The sequence below is a fragment of the Cupressus sempervirens genome, chromosome 5 (assembly GCF_028749045.1).
Source record: "Cupressus sempervirens isolate cs-2001-9-10 chromosome 5, ASM2874904v1, whole genome shotgun sequence".
NCBI lineage: Eukaryota > Viridiplantae > Streptophyta > Pinopsida > Cupressales > Cupressaceae > Cupressus > Cupressus sempervirens.
The window spans coordinates 828,512,906-828,533,538 of record NC_143122.1 but is presented as its reverse complement, the minus strand read 5'-3'; the positions used below and the strand labels follow the sequence as shown (position 1 = coordinate 828,533,538).

At 34.2% G+C, this 20,633-nt stretch overlaps 1 pseudogene; it reads right to left on the bottom strand.

Moving 5' to 3' along the window:
* Window positions 1–13,332: 13,332 nt before the first annotated feature.
* LOC149558437 (uncharacterized) lies at window positions 13,333–14,208 on the bottom strand (annotated as a pseudogene).
* Between the last annotated feature and the right edge of the window lie 6,425 nt (window positions 14,209–20,633).

The following is a 20,633-nucleotide window of genomic DNA, read 5'->3' as shown; positions in this document are numbered from 1 at the left end:
AACATTATGTTCTCCAATTTGTGGGCAGACTTCTAAGCAAAGTGGACAATTCACACAGTCATTCACCTCATAAAACTTAAGAACATATTTCCTCTTTTTAGAAGGTTTTGGAGCGGATCCTCTCATCTCCTCTTCTTCCTCGCATACTTGATCGCACTCTTCCACGAATGCAGTGAGTTTTGTACGTAACTCTTCAAGCTTGTTTCTTGTTCTTTCAAGATTTCTTTTACTGGATTCTAACTGCACTTGAGCCTTCTTAAGCTCCTCTTCTAATTTATTGTTCTTGAGTTCTACCTTCCTGTTTCTTTCGGACAATCCTTCGTTTAATGCTTTTCCCCAAATCAGCTCCTCTTCTAGCTTCTTGTTTCTTTGAGACAATCGCATATTTACTTCTTTTACAGTAACCAGCTCCTCGTCATTTACTGCTTTTATAACGAGCTTCGCTTTTAGCGTTTCGAATTTATTTAATAAATTTTCATTCTCTGCTTTTGTTATAGACAGCTCCCCTTCTAGCTTCTTGTTTCTTTGAGACAATGCTTGATTTTCTACCATTCTTTTAAACAGCTCCCCTGCTAATGCATTATTCCTGTGTTCTAGCTTCTTGTTTCTTTGAGACAATTCTTCATTTTCTGCCTTCGTTCCAAACAACTCCTCTTCTATCTTCTTGTTTGCTTGAGACAATGTTTAATTTTCTGTTTTTGCTCTAACCAGTTTGTTTCCCGTATTATTGCACTCCCTGCGAACATCATCCACGGCAGATTTGAGAGAGGATTGCAGACATTCAATACGGTCTACAGCTTCTTCATCTACATCACTCCAATAATCATCCATCAGAGATTCCATTTGTTTACGGGTTCTACTTGCAAAAGGTTTTCATCCCCACACAACAGTCTGGGCTTTTAGATCTTAGGGACGTGAATCCGGGTTAATCGTGTCCGACATGCAAATCATTGCACTAGATTTGGGACTCTTCCTGCCACGTTAAACTACTTCACTCACTTTTGACACTACGGGCCGTTTGGCGAGCAGAATAGGAATACATATTTTGGAATAGAAAATGGGGCTACGTATTCCTGTTCTCCGTTTGGTTCAGCCAATATTTGATAGGAATTCGCAGATCTCAAAATTTATGTTTTCTAAAATTAAAAAAAGTGGAATAGGAATACGTATTTCAATAACACCTATTGGAGTGAAATTGCAAAACCCCTTTTTTCAGCCAAAATTGAAATACGTATTTCTATTTTACTTCGTATTCCAATTCCATTTTAGTGCATCCAAACAAGAGATTCAAAATTTTTGAAAAATGTATTTCAGAATAAGTATTTCTGTTCCGCTTGCCATTACTTACTTTTGACGTGGCGTAAACAAAAATATTTCCGTTCTTTGATTATTCACATCTCCTAATATCGAGAACTGACACAATTGCGTACTCTTCGTATTGATAATAATTAATATTCCTACTTACGGTGGAGACGAACATGGTTTTGGGTATATTTTCCAAGAAAAAAATTATCAGCTTGGTGATAGAATTTGTCTAAGATCAAAGTGTATAAGTTCTTATCGGTGTGATATCTACTTTCTATAATGTATCTCCTAGACAATTCCTTAAAGTTTTCTATAATTTATCAACTTTTGATTTGCATACCTTTTTTTATATAATCAGTACATTAATTATGATCTATTATGAAGTAATAATAAGGTAGGACATGTTAAACAAATTTTAGCTTCTTCAAATAAGATTGTGAACTATGAATCATAAATTTCAAGTAGTTAAATTATAATCTCTTTTGGTGAAATCAAGGTAAGCTAATATTATGTAAGTTCAATCATATGGGTCTATCTTCGTAATCATTTGAAACAATGGTTAATGTATAAAGAAGAGCTTCTTTTAAAGTGTTAAAAAATAATATCTAGGTTTTTTTAATAATTTGTAATGGATTTTTTGAAGTGTAATAGAAGAAGAATATTTGGATTCTTTATTAATCTTAATGGTTTAAGAACTATTTTTCAATCAAGAATATTTGCAATTAAGGATAGGTTACAAGTATTAATTAATGGGTTGGATGACATAGTTTCAAGAAATATACCTTAATAGTACCATCCTAAAAGCCATACAAAGTGCTCACCAATAGCAAGAGCTATCTAGGCACGATTTTGGCCGTGCCTAGATGTTCGTTCCCCATCCATGCTCTCACCAATGACAAGAGCTATGTAGGCACAAATTTGGTTGTGTCTGGATGCCCATTCCTCATACATGCCATGCCATGGCAACCATTTACCCGCAGTCTGTGTAGCGTGGCTCGATGCCCCTATGTCACATTAGTCTTTTTTTTATTTCAACATTTTTACCTATACTAGTTCTTTTTAATACTTACCTTGGTATGCCATTCTATGTTCAACTAATTAATTCTAGCTAACATTTGATTGATATAATTTATTTAATAATTTAATTTTTTAAGAGAATATTTTTTTTTTTGTTTGTCAATAAACAAATGTACATATAATTGTGAATTTTTTATATATTTTGAAATCAATAAATATAAAAATTAATTATTTTAATTATAAATAACAGTTGAAAATATAAATTAATTCTATGATCCCATGCTTAAGAAATTATAGAGAATAAATTGATGATAGAAAAGTTTAACTCATCTATTAATTAATTTTATATGTTGAATTAAATTCACATCTTATATAAAATAAAATTTGAATTTATAATTTTTTTTGTCACATATAATTTAGTGTATATATATATATATATATATGAATTAAATAAATAAATGCCACCAAAGATTAATTTCTAATCCGTAAATCCAAACCCATTCTACAAAATTTAATTGAAAAGTAAAATTAAAATTAAAATATGTTTGCGCTCACTAAACCATCACTAAACATAACTCTTCCTAATCCATAATCCTAGTTTTTTTTAACATAATGATCCTAAAATAGTTTTATATTGTATAAAATAATATAAAAACTGTATTTAAATAATTGTCTATATGACTAATTTAATCTATATAAAGTGTAAACCTGAGATTATTTTAAATATATAAATTGATAATAGCTCCAAAATAAAATATATATTTAATATTGATATTAATACCTTTAAAATATAAAAATTAATAAAAATATATATTTAAATTTATTGTATAAATCTTTCTTCTAAACTTGTATCTTTAGATTTCTATCTATTTTAAAATGTTTTCTTGTTAATAATTTTTTATTTTTTTCTCTAAATAATACTTTATATATATTAGAAAAATTAAAACTAAAAAAAATACAATTAAAATAATCTATATAATTATAAGTATAAATCTAACTTATTTTTTAGATATATTGAACAAAATATTATTTATAGTAACTAAACATATTCCAATTAATTATAATTTAATGTGAATTTACTTAAAAATAAATTTATGTATAAGTCTAATTTAACTTATTTTAGTCTTTAACATCATAATCATAATTTAATTTAATTTAACTCATATTTTGATTTAATAAGGGGCCAATAGTGAATGTGAGACTAAATAATGCTCTCTAGAATAACTAAATAGTCTACGTAACTCCCCCAAAATTTTGCCACAACCATCCTACTAGCAATATAAAGTGTTCACTAACAAATATGCCTTCTAATACCAGCCTAATAGCCATACCATACAAAGAGCTCAACAACAAATATGCTTTCTTGTACCATCCTACTAGCCATACAAAGTGCTCACCAACATTAGAAGATGAAAACCTAATATCTTCTAAAAAGAGGACTTTAAGAAATCTAGAGAGAAATGAGTTTCCACAAATTACTAGATTACCAAGTTTTAGGAATGCTTAGATGGATTGGGAAGCTTAACATCTAACTATCTTAGAAGGGGCCAATAGTGAATGTGAGATTGAATTGTGCTTCCTAAAATAGCTAAATATTAAGCACTCTATATAAATCTCCCATAATTTTTCCATACATATGATGAAATGTCTTTGATTCTACATTATACATAATTGCTATCGTTAAAGGATATTAGAACATGTAACAAATATATCTACATCTACTCTAAACTACTCTTATTCTATCAAAATGATGAAATTAGAAATAAATGTGTCTAACATAAAGATGGAAAAATAAAAGTTTTTTTTTCTTGATAAAAGTGGCAAGTCACACACACATTAATAAAAGCTAGTTCAAGGGCTCATAAAGACAAGAACACAACAAGAAGCCCTATACAAAAAATAATATTAAGAGATAGAAATGTTTTGTATCCCCTGAGCATTAAATACTGCTATAACTTGACCACGACAAAAAAGAAGAAGAAAAAAGAACAAGAGTGGGGAACCAAGATCAAGCAATGGCACATTAAGATATAATCATATAATCAAAATGACACTAAGCTATTAGAAAACATAAACATCATGTATAAGTGCAAGAAGCCACAATATACTTTCAACACCTTATTAAAAAATAATAATAATAACAAGGCCCAATGCTACATATGGAACCATCGTGAGAACAAAAGCGACCTCCCATCCATTGCCGATGATGTCATTATCTCTTCTTGCTGGGGGTGTGGGATGCTTCATCTTTTTGGGGGGCCTCTTCCTCTCACTTGGAGTCCTAATTTTCTTTGGGGAGTCTCTTTTCTCTCTCTTTTGGGGGAATTTTATGCACATGGGTACCTCATCAGGCTTGACTTGCCGGGACCCATTTCTACATCCACCTAAGCTTCGCTTATGGGGGGGTGTTAGTGTAGTTTTTTATTTTTCCTATTTTGCTAGGTTTTTCCTACACTTTTAATAATCTCGCTTAGGTTAATAAAGCATGTCTTATTAGGTGAATGGTTGTGAGGTGTCACCTTCCTACATGTGAGCATCCATTAGCTATCTTGGGAAGATACTTTGCTATCTTTAGTCCGATAGATGGTTGCTCCTCATTGGTTGGTGTTGCCACCTCCTCCCTCTTCCTAGCCTATATAAGCATGCTACCTGGCTTGTATTTGCACCTCTTATTTTTGCATCCTATTAATGCTATTTTGCTTCCAGTATTTGCATTACTCTCTTGGAGACTAACTCTATGATGCTATTTTGATTTCGTATCATTTGCATTCATAGTTTAGATATTTACTCTTTCCACTATTTTTCTGGGTTATTAATCTTTTCAGATTCTAACATTAGGATCCATTTTCTTTTGCCTAAACTAAGGTTGTCAATTCAGTCTTCACCATAATTGATGTCTTCAGACGGTGCAAAATATTGTAATACTAATTTATGACTGTTAATTTCTTGAGTTTATGAATGCTCTATTTTTTATTGTATCTTCTGCAACGATTGTCTTCTTTTTCCTTTTAATCTATGCAGCTATAGCTGCGAATTTCACAAGCAGCCATATGCACAGTTTTGTCATGTGTAAATCAGATTTTAGAACAGATAAAATGTGTCAATCTTACTGTGTAAATTAAAACAACTCTCCTTAAATAACTCAAATTCCATTGTCCAGAAGTCCCCGATTGCCCACTTAAAGGTCAATCTCGCATATGATTGAAGTTTTTGGTAGTTTAAAAATTGAAGCAAAAACAATTTTCCTTAACATTTCAAAATCTATCCTCCAAAGTCCAAAGGTCCTCGATTACCCACTTGAAACACCATCTCGCATATGACTGAAGTTCCAAGTAGTTTAAAAATTGAAACTAAAACAACTTTCCTTAATAATTCACATTTTATCCTCCAGTAGTGGAGCATAGGATTGAAGCTTTAGGTATTTAAAAATTGGAACAAAATTTATTCAAATGTAGAGCATAAACCTCCCTTCACCATCTTCGTCCCAGCTGTTAGCAAATCAAGAAGGGCGTCAGTAAGCATTTAATCCAATCATATATCGTAATCATATTTACTATTTCAATAGATCTTTTAAATTTGCTCCTCCCCAGCATAAGATTACTAGGATGAGTAATGTACCTTTTAATTTTGATCCTTCCCACTATAAAATTGAGACACATAATGATTTCTTATTTCTTTCAATGTTGTCTTAGTGGAACATAGGGGGCATTGGGGGGCCTGTGGCCAATCAAATAAAAGTTAAATTTGATTGAAAAAGCTTTACAATCTGTAAAATTACATTACAAGATTAAATAAATTATGAATGAAATTTAACTTACCTTAGAGGAACCAAGACGTCCACCTTTCTTAATCCATTGTGTAATGCATGACCAGCCAAAAAAGTGGCCACAAGAAAGAGAACTGCAGTTGCACAGTTGCAAATACATTAATATCAAAATTCATTTTCGGAAAAACTTGCATGTGTAACATACCAATTTGAGACTCATTTGCGCGTATAACATACCAGACACAATGTTCTCTGGATTGCGTACAAACTTCTAGGCAAATTGGACAATTGACAGAGTCATTGACGTCATTAAACTTAAGAACATATTTCCTCTTTTTAGAAGGTTCTGGTGCGGCTCCTCCCATCTCCTCTTCTTCCTCGTATACTTGATCGCACTCTTCCTTGGCTGCAGCCAATGTTGTACGTAACTCTTTCAGCTTGTTTCTTGTTTTTTCAACATTACTTTTACTGGATTGTAGCTGCACTTCAGCCTTCTGAAGCTCCTCTTGTAATTTATGATTCCTGAATCCTAGCTTGTTATTTCTTTCAGACAATTCTTCATTTACTGCTGTAATGAGTTCCCTTCTAACTTCTTGTTTCTTTGAGACAATTCTTCATTTTTAGCTTTTGCTGTAATGAGTTCCCCTTCTAGCTTCTTGTTTCTTTGAGAGAATCTTTCATTTTCTACTTTTTCTGCAACGATTTCACCTTCGAGCTTCTTGCTTTTTTGAGACAATTCTTCATTTTCTTCTTTTACCCTAATCAACTCCTCTTCTAACTTCGTGTTTCTTAGAGACAATTCTTTATTTTTTTCCTTTTTAATAACTAGATCGATTTCTGTATTCTGATACTGCTTCTGAAAATTATCAAATGCAGATTTGAGAGAGGAATGTAGACGTTCAATACGTTCTACATGTTTTTCTACTTCATCTATATTACTCCAATAAGCAAAATAGTTGTCCATGGAAAATTTTTCCTGCATCTCCTATCAGTGGGTACCTTATTACAAAAGCAGACTGGTTGTTCTAAATCAGTAGCTAAACTTACACAATGGTGAAAACTGTTGTTTTCAATACATTGAGTATTAGTAAATGTACTTGCAAAATGGTTTCAGAGCAGACACCAAGTATCGGCTCACTCGTGTCGAACATGCAAATTACGTTACTTTCAAGTCTAAACTCACTTTTGGCGTGGCGCAATACAAATACTTTTGTCGTTCACATCCTAATTTTGAGAGAGTTATATTTCTATTTACGGGGTGGAGGAACACAGTTGTAGACTGCAGAGTGGCTCTATCAGCGGACTCTGTTAAAAATGCTGATTCCTTAAAATAAAAATAAAGAAATATAAATAAATAATATAAATTTATGTAAAATATTATCAATATAAATAAATACTATAAAGTTATACCAAAGTAGGTTTATGTAATGTCAAATTGGAGCATTATTCTATTTATCAAACTATTGTAATATATTATTGTACTTATAAAATTAATATACAATTTATTATATTTCAAATTTATGTTTAAAATAAATAATTTTTTTTTTCTTAGGTATTAGTTTTTTTTTTCATGAATTGAAACAGTTTCTAAATATGCTAAGATAGTAGATACTTTAAATCAGTTGTCGTGTATTTATAATTATGTCCTAATTAAGCTAAGAGGCTTTTTACAACGGTAGCAATCTTCAATGTAAACATTTTTCATTTTTTTAAAAAAATTGACGGATTTACCTGTCAGAATGTTAATAGTTAATAAATCAACACATTTATTACCATTCTTTATTTTATTGCTATGATTTTTTATTTCATTTTTTATTTGATATTTTTCAATAGAGTATGACTAGCTTATATATACCTATATATATATTACGCCGAGAGAAATAGTTCTTGAGGCGCCTATTTTTATTTAATTCCAAGGTTATTTTAATCACAATTGGGATTGATGAAAATAAAAATAGGTGCCTCGAGAACGATTACTCTCGACATAATATATATATATATATATATAAAAGCTAGTGGCAGTCGTGGTGCAATAGGAAAAACATTTAATTTTTATCTATATTTTGATAAGGTTATTATAAAATTCTTAATTAGTTTTAATTAGAGTTGTGTATAGTTACTATAAAATTATGGTTGAAAACTTTTTTTAAAATTTAATTTATGGAGTTTAATTTAGATTTAAAAAAAGTAATTTTATTTTTGGCATATTGTAACGTAAAATGTTATAGTCAAACATATATATATGGCTAGGGACAAAGTTACCATTATAGTTAATGTTAACCTTAGGGATAGAATAAGGGTTACGGTTAGCCTTAGGGTTAGGGTTGGAGTTAGGGTTATTGTTTGAGTTGTGGTTAAGGTTAGGGCTAGAGTTATGGTTATAGTTATTGTTAGAGTTATGGTTAAGGTTCGGATTAGAGTTATGTTTATGGTTAAGGTTAGGGTTAGAGTTATGGTCATGGTTAATGTTAGGGTTAGAGTTATGGTTATGGTTAGGGTTAGGGTTATAGTAAGGCCAGTGTTAGGGTTTGAGTTAGGATTAAGGTTAAAGTCAGGTTTAGGGTTTGAGTCAGGATTAAAGTTAGGGTTAGAGTTAGGGTTAAAGTCCATTTATGGAAGAGTTAGATTTAGGATTAGAGTTATGCTTATAGTTAAGGTTAGGGTTAGAGTTATGGTGAGGGTTAGGGTTAGGGTTATTATAGGGCTCAGGTTAGAGTAATTATAGGGATAGGGTTAGGGTTTGAGTTAGGATTAAGGTTAGAGTTAGGATTAGGGTTAGGGTTTTAGTTAGGATTAAAGTTAGGGTTAGGGTTAGGGTTGGAGTCTAATTATGGTAGAGTTAGATTTAGGGTTAGAGTTAGGGATAGAGTTATGTTTATGGTTAAGTTTAGGGTTAGAGTTATACTCATGGTTAAGGTTAGGCTCAGAGTTATGGTTATTGTTAGGGTTAGGGTTATAGTAGGGCTAGGGTTAGGGTTAGTGTTAGGGATTAAGTAAGGGTTAAGGTTCTAGAGTTATGGTTAGGGTTAGGTTTTGAGCCAAGATTAAAGTTAGGGTTAAGGTTATGGTTAGAGTCCAATTATGGTAGAGTTAGATTTAGGGTTAGAGTTAGGGACAAATTAATGTTTATGGTTAAGGTCAGTGTTAAGGTTAGGGTTATGGTTAGAGTTAGAGTTAGGGTTAGCAATAGGATGAAAATTAGGATGAGGGATAGGGTTTGAATTAGAGTTAGCATTCTTGTTAGGGTTAGGTTTACAATTAGAGCTAGAGTTAGCGTTAGGGTTAGAGTTATAGTTAGGGTTAGAGTTAGGGTTAGGGTTAGAGTTAGGGTTAGGTTTAGAATTAGAGTTAAAGTTGGGATTAGGGTTATGCTTAAAATTAGGGTTACAAATATATTTAGGATTAGAGTTAGAGTTAGGTTTAGGGTAAGCGTAAGAATTAGGGTGAGGGTTAGAAGCAGGGTTACAAATACAGTTAGAGTTAGTGTTTGGGTTAGAATAAGAGTTAGGGTTAGGGTTAGAGTTAGAGTTAGAATTAGAGTTAGAATAAGGGTTGGAGTTAGAGTTAGAGTTAGAGTTAGAGTTAGGGTTATATTTAGGGTTAGAATTAATGTTAAAATTAGAATTAGTGTTAGGATTATGGTTAGGGTTAGCATTTGGGTTAGGGTTACAATTAGAGTTAGAGTTAAAATTAGAGGTAGTGTTAGTGTTAGTGTTAGTATAAGAGTTAGAGTTAGAATTAGAGTTAGAGTTAGTGTTAGAATTGGGGATAGAATTAGGGTTAGGGTTATCATTAGAATTAGAGTTAGAGTTAGGGTTCATGTTAGAGTTAAAGTTAGAGATAGAGTTGGGCTTAGGGTTAGATTAGGGTTAGGGTTAAAGTTACCTGATTAGATTTAGGGTTAGGGTAAGAGTTCGGGTTGGTATTAGGATTAGAATTAGGGTTAGGGTTAGAGTTAGAGTTATATATACAGTGTTAGGGTTAGGATTAGTGATTAGTTTATAGTCAAAGTTAGGGTTAGGGTTAATGTTAGGGTTAGGGTTACAAAGAGAGTTAGATTTAGAGTTATAGTTAGGGTTAGAATTAGGGGTAGGGTTAGAATTAGAGATAGAGTTAGAGTTAGAGTTAGAGTTAGATTTAGGGTAAGAATCAAGGTTAGGATTAGAATTAGAATTAGAGTTAGAGTTAGGGTTAGAATTAGGGTTAGGGTTAGAATTAGAGTTAGAGTTATAGTTAGGGTTAGAGTTAGGATCAGATTTATAGTTAGGATTAGAATTAGGTTAGGGTTAGAGCTAGAATTAGGGTAAGGGTTAGAATTAGGGTTGTAGTTAGGGTTATATAGGTTAGGGTTAGGATTAGGGGTAGAATTAGAGTTAAAATTAGAGTTAGAGTTAGGATTAGGGTTAGGGTTAGAATTAGGGTTACAAATATAATTAGGGTTACAAATTGAGTTAGAGTTAGGGATAAGGTAGGGTAAGAATTAGGGTTAGGGCTAGAATTAGGGTTACAAATATATTTAGGGTTAGATTTAGGGTTAGGGTTAGAATTAGAGGTAGGATTTGAGCTAGGTTAGAGTTAAAATTAGAATTAGAACAAGAGTTAGAGTTAGACTTAGGGTTAGAATTAGGGCTAGGTTTAGAGTTAGCACAAGGGTTATGGTTAGAGTTAGGTTTAGCATTAGGGTTAGGATCATAATTAGTGTTAGTTTTAGTATTAGTGTTAGGGTTAGAATTAGAGGTAGAGTTAGGGATCAAGTTAGAGTTAAAGTTGGAGTTGGGGTTAGGGTTAGATTTAGGGTTAGGGTTAGGATTATGGTTAGGATTAGGGTTAGTGTTAGGATTTGAGTTAGGATTAGGGTTAGAGATAGCAATAGAGAAAGGATCAGGGTTAGGTTTAGGGTTAAAATATGAGTTAGCCTGGTTAGGGTTATAGTTTGAGTTAAGGGTAGAAAAAGCATAGGAATTATGGTTAGGATTAGGGTTAGATTTAGGGTTAAGATTAGGATCATAGTTAGGGTTAGAGATAAGGGTAGAGAAAGGGTTAGGGTTAGGGTTAGGGTCAGGGTCATGGTCGAGGTTAGGTTTAGTATTAGAATATAAGTTAGGGTTATAGTCTAAGTTATAATTAGGGTTATAGTTTGAGTTAGGAGTAGAAAAAGCATTAGAATCATGGTTAGGGTTAGGGTTAGGGTTATGGGATAAAGTAGGACTATGGTTAGAGTTATGGTTAGTGTTACATGTAGAGTTACATTTAGGAGGGAATGTTGTTCTCGTTAGACAGGCCTCTTAGCATAATGGAGTAATATAAGGATTACAATGTTCCTTAGGTAGTTTGATAATTATATCAGTTAGGTTTATAAATAGACCATTGGTTAATGTTAATTATGCTTAGCGTGAATAGTGTACAATGAAGGGCTAGTAAATGTTATTGAGGTAATGATTACACTTAAAATGGGTAAAAAATGAATATTCTTCTTTAGAGTTAGAGTTATATTTAGGGTTAGAGTTAAGGGTAGGGGTAGGGTTAAGGTTAGGGTTAGTGTTAGGATTACAGTTACTGTTAGGTTAGGACTAGAGTTAGGGTTAGGCTTAAGGTTAGGGTTAGAGATAGGGGTAAATAAAGGGTTAGGATTAGGGTTTGGGTTAGGGTTAGTGTTAGGTTTAGTGTTAGAATATAAGTTAGGTTAGAATTTAAGTTACAATTAGGGTTATCGTTTGAGTTAGGGGTAGACAAAGCATTAGAATTATTGTTAGGGTTAGGGTTAGGGGATAAAGGAGGACTGTGGTTAGAGTTATGATTAATGTTGTGTTTACAGTTATATGTAGGAGGTTAGGGTTAGAGTTAGGGTTAGGTTAGGGTTAAGGTTAGGGTTAGAGTTTTGAGTCAGGGTCATGGTTAGAGTTAGGGTTAGGTTATAGTTTTAGTGAAGGTTAAACTAAGGATTAGGGTTAGGATTAGAGTCTAATTATGGTACAGTTAGATTTATAGTTAGAGTTATATTTAGGTGTAGAGTTAGGTTTAGGATTATGGTTAGGATTAGGCTTAGGAATAGGGTTATTGTTACAATTAGAGTTATGTTTAAGGTTAGGATTGGAGTTAGGGTTAGAGTTAGAGATAGCCGTAGAGAAAGTGTTAGGGTTAGTTTTAGGGTTAAAATATGAGTTAGAGAGAAGCCTCAATATGAATTATTCATACTAAAATAAATTATCTATAAAACACAAATTTGTTTCATTCAATCATATGTCAAATAAATAATTTTATTATTGAGAAAATTAAAAAAGTGTTTTGATTGGTGCAAATAGTTCGTTAGTTGTTGCAAGTGAATGCAATAATATTGCCTAGGGCAAGTAGATACGTGACAAATAACTATGCTATAAAGGGCAGAGTCTATCTAGCCAACTAGATTCACCACTTTAATTATTTTTTAATGAATTTAAAAATTGCATTACCATGCTTTTCCTTTCTTTTATTTATTTATTTATTTAAAATATAATTAATTCAGTCAGCTAGTTAGCCACTGACTGCTATTAAGTGTATGGGTTGGCTGATATTTTCCCTTCTATGGTATGTATAATTTCTACCTTTCCTATGCATTTAATTTCTTTTTTTCAAAAATTATTTCTGATCCTCTTAACTATTGTAGACTCTTATCTTTTATTGACAACTATTTTCTTATGTAGACTCTCTCTTTTTTAGGCAGCTATTTTCTTATGTTGAGTCTTATCCTCCATTGACCACTATTTTCTCTTTCCTAAAGATTTATTAGACTGTAATTTTTCTAGAAACTTTTGTTCATGTCGAAGTTGACATCTTGTGCATGAAATGACTTTTTATCAAATATAATAAATACAATTAAATTATATTTTTTTTAAAACTTTTTTTTGATCAAATTTATAGTTTCTAATAGCTAGCTACGTAGAGACTTAAATCTCCAAGAAACGAATTAAAAGTTTTGTCAAGGCATGTCTTGGTCCAACTATGAAAGCATTTTAATTTAATATTATCCATGATGAAAATATTTGTACCATTATACTCTTTAAGAATTCAAACCTAAACAAAGAATTAAGCAAAGATACACAAAAAAAAATCGAAATTATAATAACATTTAAAAAACCTCAAAGAAATACAAAAAAAATTGATTTAAGCTTCATTAATGGCGGGATCCGCCCGTCAGAACCATGAAGCTTCTCCAAAAGATCTCCATAAATCAAATTTTGTTCCAAATAAACATATTTTTCTCCATTTCAGGCTTGGTAATGGCGAGATCCATGGGAAGAATCATATATCTTTTCCAAATGATCTCTAGAAATGAAATACTGCGAGAACAGAGAGTGCAAATACGGAGCCAATTCATTGAAAGCGCTACGGATCATGTATTTTTCGACGGAATAATGAGCCACCAGATTCATATCTGCCACTTGTTTATTCTCAACAAAATGCGAGGAAATCCATAGAAAAGTCATTGCCTGAGTGCCTTGCAGGGCTCTCAAATTACGAACCTCTAAATTTTGAATCGCTTTGGCTACCATTTTCTTTGTACATTCAACCATCTCGCAGTCTGTCCTGTTCAAAGATTTCAGAAGCTGCGAAAGGTGATCCAAATGAGCCCTAACTGACTCGCTACCGGAAAATTTATCGATTTCTTTCTCCTCAACAACTGAGGAAGAAGAAGATCTGATTGATAAATCCATAGAAAATGCTGCTGCAGGTGAATTCTATTGAATGAATTTCATTGCCCTAAAGATCTCACTTTTGCACACAGTGTGAGATTCTGAAACAGATGCTACTAATTCCTCCATTGTCCTCATCTTGTGGAGTTGTTTGGGGGCGATGTAAATGTAAGCAAGATGAAGAGCGCACATATTTACTTTCCTTAGAGCTCCTTTGTTCGATGCTACTTTGAAAATCATCTGAGCGTGATGTGTGACAGATTGATCAAGCTTTAAGGCACCCACACATTTGGTGATCTGAAGAATGTGATCGATCACAATTTCTTCTCTCTTTCTCGGCGGGAAGCAGTGGATTATGGCATTCAAATATGTATAGTTTCGGGTGTTAAGGATGTTGTATCCGAGGAAGGGAGTCAAGAGAAATTGTAAAACAAAGTAGAAGTCAGACATCTCTGTGTATGTTCGAATACGACAAGGCCAACATATTTAAAGTTTTGGAATGACTTTACGACTTCCTGTTGTTATAAGATTGCCAATCGATTTGCATTTCATCGGTTGGAAAAAAAAAATGAAGAAGAAATATTGAAACGAAACGGAAATGCAAATTGAAAATGCATTTATAAAATCATTTTTTATTAAATTAGTGTGTAACCGTTCCCATTTCTTTTTTATTGACGGAAAATCTATTTTGGCATATTCCTGTGCTGGAGATTTGTGCTTTGATTGTATAGAACGCCTCTCGGCATAATTAAAACTCTGCATTGGCTAAAAAATTAGAACATGTGTAAGTTAGATTTCAGATCAGATATAATTTGTCATTCGTACTGTGTAAAACAAAACAGCTTTCCATAGTAATTCAATTTCTATCGCCCGAGAGTCCCCAATAGAGCACAACAATCTCGCATATGATTGAAGTTTCCAATAGTTTAAAAATTCAATCAAAAACATTTTTCCTAAATATTTCAAATTTTATCGTCCAAAAGTCATGGATAACCCACTTCATAATTGAAGTTTCAGGTAGTCTAAAATTTGAAACAAAAACAATGATTCAAATTCTATCCTCCTAAATTCCCCGATTACCCACTTTTTCAAGTAATTTAAGAATTGAAACAAAATATTTTCAAATGTATAGGATGATCATCCTTTTGCAATTTTCATCCTAGCTGTTTAGAAACCAAGAATGGTGTCATTAATTTTATATACAAATAACTATATCGTAATCATATTTACAAATTCAATAGACTATTTAAATTTTCTTCTCCTCAACATACGATTACTAGAACGAGTACTGTACCTTTCAAATTTTATTCCTTTCGAGCATACGATTGTAACACATAATCATTTCTTATTTCTTTCGGCGTGGTCTTCGTCGAACACAAGGGGCATTGGGGGCCCTGTGACCAATCATATAATATGTTAAATTTGATTGCCACGAACTGATGAAAATCGCGTAACAAGATTGGTTCTTCCAGTCACATAAAATTTGAAATTGGCTGAAAAAACTTTACAATCTACAAAGTCAAATAACAAGATTGAAAAACAAAAGATCTGAATGAAATACTGCTTACCTTAGATCTTGAACCACGAGTCCCACTTTTCTTAATCCATTGTGTAATGCATGATCGGCCAAAAAAGTGGCCACAAGAAAGGGAACTACAGTTGCACACTTAAAAACATTCTGAGTTCTTCCACATTAATATCAAATTCCCTTTTCAGACAAACTTACACGTACAACATACCAATTTGAAACCCATTTGCGTATATAACATACCAAACATTATGTTCTCCAATTTGTGGGCAGACTTCTAAGAAAAGTGGACAATTCACACAGTCATTCACCTCATAAAACTTAAGAACATATTTCCTCTTTTTAGAAGGTTTTGGAGCGGATCCTTGTTAATTATTGTTAGTTGGACAGCTATTATTTCTGACCTGGAAATAGCAGCAATATTTATGGGTAGCTTGGACAGCTGTTCGTCTTTATCTATGAATAGCGGTTGTATTTATGGGTGGTTTGGATAGCTATTTGTCCACTTGCCAAAAATTAGTAAATGGTTATTATTTACTAATTTTAGTGATTCCTTTTGGACACTTTGTAACCAATTCTATTATTGGCTGTTGAGTTTTCTTAATCTCAGCCGTTGGTTAGATTTAATCTCGGTCGTTGGTTTACCAACAGGAGTAGTATAGAAAGGGGTCGTTGGGTCATTTGGATGAGGAAGAAGCTTTGGTGAAGCAGTTTGCAGTGTTAGCAAACAGTCTTGCAGTGTTAGCAAGGGTACAGAAAGAAGCTTTGGTGAAGCAATTTGCAGTGTTAGCAAACAGTCTTGCAGTGTTAGCAAGGGCACAGGAAGAAGCTTTGGTGAAGCAATTTGCAGTGTTAGCAAACAGTCTTGCAATGTTATCAAGGGCACAAAAAGAAGCGTTTTGGAGAAGCAGTTTGCAGTGTTAGCAAACAGTCTTGCAGTGTTAGCAAACCGTCTTGCAGTGTTAGCAAGGGCGCAGTGTTAGCACAGGGATAGCAGTGAGAAATATTAGCGGGAGAAATTAGGAGGTTGTCGGAGTTCTGCCAGTGTGAGGCAAGGAATTTTGTATCTCTTGATTTGCTTAAGTTTAATATAATTTCTCATCTATAGAACTGGTTTTTCCTTAGGGGTTTTTCCAGGGACAATTTGTCCGAAAATATTGTGTTCATTGTGTTGCGCATTTCTTTCCATATTTTTTAAGTGAAGTTGCAGTTGTGTTATTTTTCGATATTAGTTGAGAATTTGTTTTCAGCAGTTTAATAATCATTTTTGATAGGAGATTAATAATCAGTGACTGCAATAGTTTGATTTTTCACATGGTATCAGAGCATTGTTAAGGGTAGAAGAGTTTTTCCCTAGGAAAGAAATTTTGATCTCTTTAGATTTATTATTGCTTTAAACCCTTGAGATGGCTTCAGCTGGTTTGAGAGATCACGATAGATTGGATGGTGCCTCAAATTTTGGTGTCTGGAAGGCCAGAATTTCTTTATTGTTGGAAGAGAATGGTATCAAGGATTATGCTACCAGTGGTGTACCTGTACCAACAGATACAACACAACTTGCAGCATATAGGAAGGACGATGCCAAAGCGAGGAGGATTATGCTTGATGGTGTCAAGGATCATATTGTTCCACATATCTCGGAGCTAGATAGAGCAAAGAAGATGTGGGACACCATTCTAAATCTGTACCAAAATGCTACTCAGAGAGAAGCTAAAGAATACCCAGATGAATCAGGGAGAATATGTCACAAGTTACCTCACCAGGCTCAGACTTGTCAAGGATGAGTTAGCAGCTATTGGAGATAGCCCTAGTGATGATGAGCTAGTAAGAATAGCCATAAATGGGTTTACTAAACAATGGAGTGTCTTTGTTCAAGTTGTCAGTGGATGAGATACTTTACCGAGTTGGGATCGACTATGGACTGATTTCACTCAGGAGGAGTTTAGACTAAGTCTTGTCAATGGGGCCAACAAGAGTCAAAAAAATGAGGTGGAACAAGAGAACGTTTCCCTAGGGGGTAAAGGGAAAGCAAAGAAGGGATCTAGGAAAGGATCAAATTCACAAAATGAAAAGAAGAAGAAGGACCTTTCTAAGGTCAAGTGCTTTGGATGTCACGAGTTTGGCCACTGTGTCAGTGATTGCCCAGAGAGGAAAAAAGGTAAGAAGCAGGTGGCAGCTTCAGCAAGTGCAGAAGAACTCTCCAGTAGAATGGAAGATGAGTTTGCACTCATAGCTTGTATGGTTAGCTCAACCTCACAGTGTGTTTGGTATATAGATAGTGGGGCGTCATTTCATATGACAGGAGTTAGAGATTACTTCTCCAGTTACAAGGAGGAGGACACCAACATCCAGATTTCTATGAGAAACTTGTCCAAACTCAACCTTGTTGGGAAAGGGACTATTCAGTTTCAGAGGGAGAATGGAAAGATAATTCCTCTTCATGATGTGTTATATGTGCCGGGCTTAGGTATGAATTTGATTTTTGTATCTGTTCTTCAGGATAGGGGGTATAATGTACTCTTTAGAGGGACACATGTGTTGATTAAGCACAAGGATTGGAAATCACCCATAACTATTGGAGTTAGGAGTGGTCGCCTTTATAGATTGCAGTTTGATACTCCTAAGGCACTTATGAGCAACAATAATCCTAGAGATCTTGGAGAGCTATGGCATAGGAGGTTGGGCCATATTCATCATGGAGCACTTATATTGCTTCGTGAGACCGTGACAGGTGTTCCAGAGGTGAGCAGAGAGCATGACGATGTATGTAAGGGATGTGTGTTGGGGAAGTTTGCGAAAGCATCTTTTCCAAGGAGTGACACTAGATCTAAGGGTGTTCTTGATCTAGTACATTCGGATGTTTGTGGACCAATTTCAATGAAATCTCTCAGAGGATATGAGTACTATGTTACTTTTATTGATGACTTCTCTAGAAAGACCTGGATATACTTCTTGAAGACTAAAGATGAGGTTTTCAGTCGATTCCAAGAGTTCAAAGCTCTTGTGGAGAACTCGACAGGAAAGAAGATAAAGGTTCTTTGGTCAGACAATGGAGGCGAGTACAAAGGAAATGTCTTCTAGGAGTTCTGCACCAGAGAAGGAATCAAGAGAGAATGGACTGTTCCTTACAATCCACAACAGAATGGAGTTGCTGAGAGGAAGAACCATTCTATATCAGAGGTAGCAAGAGCTATGCTACATGACCAGGACATGCCCCATTACTTATGGGTAGAGGCGTGTAATACAGAAGTCTACATTCAGAATAGAGTTCCACACAAGGTGCTAGGGAAGATGACACCAGAGGAGGCTTTCACAGGGAAGAAGCCAGATGTTAGTCACTTCAGGATATTCGGGAGTTTGGCATATTGTCATATCCCTAGAGATACACGTACAAAGTTAGATCATACTGTAGAGAGGGGGTACTTTGTTGGGTATAGTGAGACCTCAAAGGCATACAAGATTTTCATTCCGGGGACTAAAAGAGTTATTGTCAGATGGGATGTCAAGTTCATGAAGGACAAGGCATTCAAGAGATCCAGAGATTTGCCAGCAGATGATCAGAGTGAGCAGCCAACAGAAGCTCCAAGACCAAGTCAAGGGCATCAAAGCTCAAGTACAGTTACCAGTACGAGTGTAGACTCAGTTAGTGAAGATTCACAGAGTATGGAGCAATAGGTGCAACAGGAAATGCATCTGGAAGACTTAGAGGTTGAGATTTCATCCTCTACAGTTGGCAGTAGGAACCATGTGGTTCTAGATACACAAAGGGATACTCAGGAGTTTGTGGGAGCTCCTAGGAAGAGTACTAGACAGCAAAGACAACCAGCCAAGTTCAATGACTATGTGGCATTAGTTAGTCAGTTGGTAGATAGTGAGCCTTCTAGCTATCAGGAAGCTGCAGAACATCAGGTATGGCGAGATGCTATGGTTGAGGAATATTCTTCAATAATGCAAAATGATGTGTGGGAGGTAGTACCTAAACCAAAAGATAGGGCTGTAGTTGGATCACGCTGGATCTATAAGATAAAGCATGGTGCAGATGGTAGCATCGAGAAATACAAGGCTAGGTTTGTGGCAAAGGGGTTTTTCTAAGAAGGAGGGAATAGACTATGAGGAGACATTTGCTCTAGTTGTCAGGTATACTTCTATACGAGCTGTAATCTCACTTGCAACACAGAATGTAATAAGTGGAATGAAACTATGAAACAATGAAGTGTGATGCATGGTGGCATTTTTGGGAGAAGACAAAGTCCATGATAGTTGAGTTCTAAAAGCTCGCCTTGATGTTGATGTTGTTGTCTATTATTGGAGAACTAGTCCTAAATTTGTTGAACGATGTTGTGAAGGCTTGTTTGTATAAGCCTGATTTATGCGCCAACCATTTGTTTTCAATGAACCCAAGATGAAAATACAAACTAAATGAATGCAATTAATAGCCACTTCTTCTTTTTTTGTTTTGTTTTGTAAAGAGATGCAAATTAATTGTCATCATAGAGCGTGTGATAAAAAGTGACCAAGTACAACCATCACTAGCACAACTATAGTGATATGAATACTATGTCATGCTAAGAAGTACAAAAAAAAATGAACAATGTACATGAAAATATGACAACTACTAGAAAATAGAATTTATAGCCACAAAAGAATAAAAATAGGCATGCAAAGAGTCACATGTGAGATAAAAGACCTCACGTAAGAGAGTGCACAAAATTGGTTGAGGTACACATGGCTTTCCAAATGAGAGGAGGCACTTACAAGTGGATACCAATAATGCACAAAATCAAAGGATCATCAGAGGTAAATAGTGAAAAACTAATAAAATATCACGACTTCATCCAAATACCTCTAGTCAAGCATATCATCGAGGCACTAGAAGTACATAATAGTGAAGAAAACCATTATTTGCAAACCAGACATGCTACCAGTTGTGTGTAATAGTGTTGAGTCTATTTAGTTATGCCCATAAGAAACTATTGTAAAAGTTGAATAAGAAAGCATGGGATGTGTTAGCGATGATTTAGTAGTATATTTCTTCGAGCGATGTGCATCGATGGGAATTAGGGTGTCTGAGTGTTAGAGCCAAGGATCAAGTGTCCCTAGTACCAATGCAACATGATGAAGAGAGTGGATACATGATAAGACCAATAAAGAACAAGTCTTAGATGAGTGAGGGCTATAAATAAGTAGATATCATGGGAATGAAACAAAGAAAGGTGAAGAGCAGAATGTGGCTATCAGATTTATTGAGAATTTTGAGGAAGTGTGTCAATGAAAGTATGTCAAGCTCACCAAATAAATCACAACAAGAGGGTGATGCTAGTGAGGGAAGGTGGATTAGGAAAGGGCA